The sequence below is a fragment of the Sinocyclocheilus grahami genome, unplaced genomic scaffold (assembly GCF_001515645.1).
Source record: "Sinocyclocheilus grahami isolate Dianchi unplaced genomic scaffold, SAMN03320097.WGS_v1.1 scaffold566.1, whole genome shotgun sequence".
Lineage (NCBI taxonomy): Eukaryota > Metazoa > Chordata > Actinopteri > Cypriniformes > Cyprinidae > Sinocyclocheilus > Sinocyclocheilus grahami.
In genome coordinates this window covers 122628-126683 of record NW_015505745.1, presented here as the reverse complement: position 1 = coordinate 126683, position 4056 = coordinate 122628, and the positions used below count along the sequence as shown (strand labels likewise).

The window sequence follows — 4056 nt, the reverse complement described above, 5'->3', positions numbered from 1 at the left end:
TATTATTCTCCTCTCAGCAGTTGTCATGATATCTCCTCATAGTCAAGGCAAGATTACAGATATCCTGGGGGCCCCGGACTCTCAGGGGCCGCATGCAGTGCGATCACGTATAAGCCATTCAGAGGTATCTTAAAAAAGTAAAACAGGACTCAACACACTCTGCCACGGCCACCCTTCTGGAACGGCACAGTGGCCCCTGTTTGTTTCATGTATTTGTAAGGGCCCCATAGACATTAGTAGACATTTTTAAAGGTAAAATGTTAGAATCTATCTATCTATCTATCTATCTATCTATCTATCTATCTCACACATAATGCACTAAGTAGGGTAAAACGCTTTCATTCGTGACTCCTAGCCTATAAGAGCTTCTTTTTTTAGATGTTGCTGTACCTCTCTAAAAGAAACGATATGGACCCTGACACAGTAGCAGCGGTCCCATTCGGCGTAGTGACATCTTATTAAAGCGGTACCACGTAATCCTACCAACACCCTCCCTTGCTTTAAATCCGCTCGTCCGGTGCAGTTCCGTAGACGCACAGCCTCCTCCTCCAGCAGAGCAGCGCCGCGGCTCGTGTACCTCCGGTAACATGGTGTGCAGCGCGCGGCAGCAGTAGACAGTATCGCTGGACCGTAAGAGAAGGCGCTCGCACTGCTTGTTCTGCTCTCCTTCCACAACATATCAACACATCGAGGGAAACTTTGCGTTTCTTGGACACGGTAAGCCAGATATGATGACCAATCAACGCGTCCTGGCTACTTAACTGTAAAATATTCATATCTTTTTTTTAATTCTTAATGACGGAACGTTGGCTCTCCTCTTGCAGTGAGTCTGAATTGTCAAATAGCATCCCATCATAACCACGCGGAAAATAACGGGCTCTGTTTGGGATATAGGGAACTATTGAAATTAAAGCCTGCAGTTGCAAAAAAGCGACAAAACAATTGTTATTAAAAAGAAAGACATAAAATAACGCGAATGTAAAACGCATTATTTCTGTTCCATTGATTGATAGTTCACAACACGGGATCGGGGTCATTGTGCGTCCTCCATGTCGTGTGAACTGTACTTTATGAATGGATTGATAGTTTTGCGATTATGAAGGACGTAAGGAATGTTTAGATGGGCCAGGGGTCGCGCTTGACGGATGTGCGCGCTTCCAGTTATTCTGTTTGGACAGTCTGGCGATGCTATTGTTCAAACGAGGAAGCGGGACATGAATCCTGCGCAGGCAACCCTCGGCTGCTGGGATCAGTCATTAGCCTGCTCGAAAAGTGGTCAATGCAAAAATATTCTGAAGCAATTATCTACAATGTAAATTGAATTATTATGGCGAGTAGCATACTGTTCGGCAACGTGCATTAGGCTGCAGTAGACTCCAAAAGCAGTAGCCTACAATGTTAATAATCAATAATAATTGGTTAGTGACATATTTACCCTTCTACTGTAGCACAAGTGAGTGTATAGCCTCTTTTATGACGCAGTGTTACGATGCTTTTAAAATAAATATTTTTAATAGTAGCATTGGCTACTGTACGATATTTATAAAACATCTACTACCAACAGACGGCAGCATATTTCTTATTGCTTCACAGATAATAAATAAAAATAAATAAATAAATGAGAGCGAATATGTTTATTTAAAACTAATTTGAGTGATTTAATGACTGCAATGAAATGCCATTGGATAGTTTTGGTCCAATATATATATATATATATATAGAAAATAACCCCCCCCCCCTCTTTAAAATAATCACATTTTGTTGCTTTGCAGCTTGAAGTGAAGACGGACACGGTTTTTGTTTTAGCCAGCTGTATCTACTCAGTGCAACTTATAACATCCAAGTAAAAGATATAACACCATCATGTCAGAAAAAAATTATAAATAAAAAACCAGAATCACTGAGTTGGAAAAAGGATCACCCCCTCCTAAACATGACTTGTATACTCAATCAGGTGTAGCTAATCACCTTCTCAATGGCACACAAAGCCATTTGACTTTCAACTGTTATCAGCTGTGGTCATTTTGATTAGCTCAGCATGAAAAGAGCTTTCCTGGAGCATTTTAGTCCTTGGTAGTGCAACTGAAGCAAATGATCAGCTGTGGGTGGCAAGACACTGTCAAAAGATCGCTGGTATAAAGTTGTGGACAGGCACAAGTCAGGAGATGGGTGCAAAAAAAAGTAATTCAAGGGCTTGATCGATGCCTAGAAGCACAGTGAAGTCTATTATTAAGAAGTGGAACGCACCTTAAATATTCTGAGGCAGATGGTACTAAAAGTGAATTATTTGGCCTCAACACCAAATGATATGTCTGGCAGAAAACCAATACCGCTTATCCAAGTAACAGCATTCCTACAGTAAAGCATGGAGGTGGTAATATCCTGTTATGGGATGTTTCTCTGCAGCAGCAACTGGAGCACTTGTCAGGATCGAAGGAAAAATGGATGGGGCAAAATACCGTCAGATTCTTGAGGAAAATCTGCTGCCCTCTGCCAGAAAGTTGTCAATGGGAAGAAGGTTTACCTTCCAACATGACAATGACCCAAAGCACACAGCAAAACTGAGCACACAGTGGTTGAAGGAGAAAAAGGTGAAAGTGATTGCATAGCCTAGTCGGAGCCCAGACTTCATTGAAAATCTGTGGAATGACTTGAAGACTGCAGTCCACAAACGGTCACCATCAAATTTAACTGAATTTGAGCAGTTCTGCAAAGAAGAGTGGGCAAATATTGGAAAGTCTAGATGTGCAAAGTTAGTAGAGACCTATCCCAACAGACTGAAGGCTGTGATTTAAAGCAAAAGGTGGTTCAAAATACTGACATCTCGGTGATTCTGTTTTAAATTTTTTTAAGTATGTATAAATTATGCAGGAAGATAAGAGTGGGAAAGGTGGGCTCAACGGAAATCAGGCTGCTGGTCCCACTGAATTAATTTCAGCACACACTTTATTCAAAGTCGCACACCGATCGATGGAAGGGTTATGATCTCAGGTCAGGTTGGGTTCAGGGATTTATTTTTGCTGATAAGTGTGTGAAATTAATGTGTGTGTGTGTATATGGACACATATGATAGATTCGGGTTGGGGGTTGAGTTTATATTTTCAATATAATGACCGGTTATATTGATTAAACGGTGATGTGAAGACAAAAAACTAAAAGAACAGCATAAATGTATTGTAAAATTAGTCCATATAACTCTTGTGCTATATTCCAAGTCATAGCAGCATAATCATTTTTAAAATATCTCTTTTTGTGTTCAGTGGAAAAAGTAAAATCATATGGGTTTGGAACAGTAAGTGAATGACAAAATTTAGATTTTTGGATGATCCATTTCTTTGAAGAAAATGCTTTCTTTTGAAAATTACTTTGCATCTAAGTGTAGACTAAGAAAATCGAAGATGACAGTGACTCAAGAGCTCTGTAGTTTCTGCATGCCATTAACAGCACCATTTAAAGTATGTGATCAGTGCTTGAGAAACATGATGCATTGCCTCTGTGAGGCTAGAATCTCCCGTCGGGGCTTTTCCTTGAATTTCTCTTAGAAATCTTGTGGTCTCATTAGCTGTCTCATTAGTTCTCACCCTGCGGTTTTCTTTAGTGGCTTGAAGCACATGATCCTCTTTGGCATTGGTGAAAGGCTGAATGGAAGGGTGGATCTCATCCACTTTGTTCATTTTCAACAATAAGTGATGGTATATGCATTCACTACAGAGAAGCTGTGGTTTGCTGCACATAAAATGTAAGTTTATGACACACGTTATGGTGGAAACACTGGTCCATAAAACATCCACTTTACTGGCTTGTGAGTTAATGGACATTAATGATAATATTAGTCATGGCACTTAATCTGAGATAAAGATGACGTTCGTGATAGTTGTAAAAATACATTAAAGTGCCATTTGTAATTAAGATCATCAAGATATAAATATGGAAATCAAATCGGAGGTGCACTAAGTGCCACTTCTTTCAATGCAGGGAGACTTTATACTGCTGCAGTCAAAAAGACCTACAGACATATTTTAGAGACATTTAAAATTGTGAAAATGCCAGATTTAA

The 4056-nt window shown here is 39.9% G+C and overlaps 1 protein-coding gene across 1 annotated transcript in view; it reads left to right on the top strand.

Moving 5' to 3' along the window:
- The first annotated feature begins 505 nt into the window (after positions 1-505).
- LOC107556378 (hippocalcin-like protein 1) overlaps positions 506-4056 on the top strand; it is a 40560-nt gene continuing 37009 nt past the window's right edge. Inside the window, exon 1 of the mRNA XM_016239476.1 lies at positions 506-717. The gene's annotated coding sequence lies outside the window, so the exon portion shown is untranslated. The remainder of the gene's footprint in view (positions 718-4056) is intronic.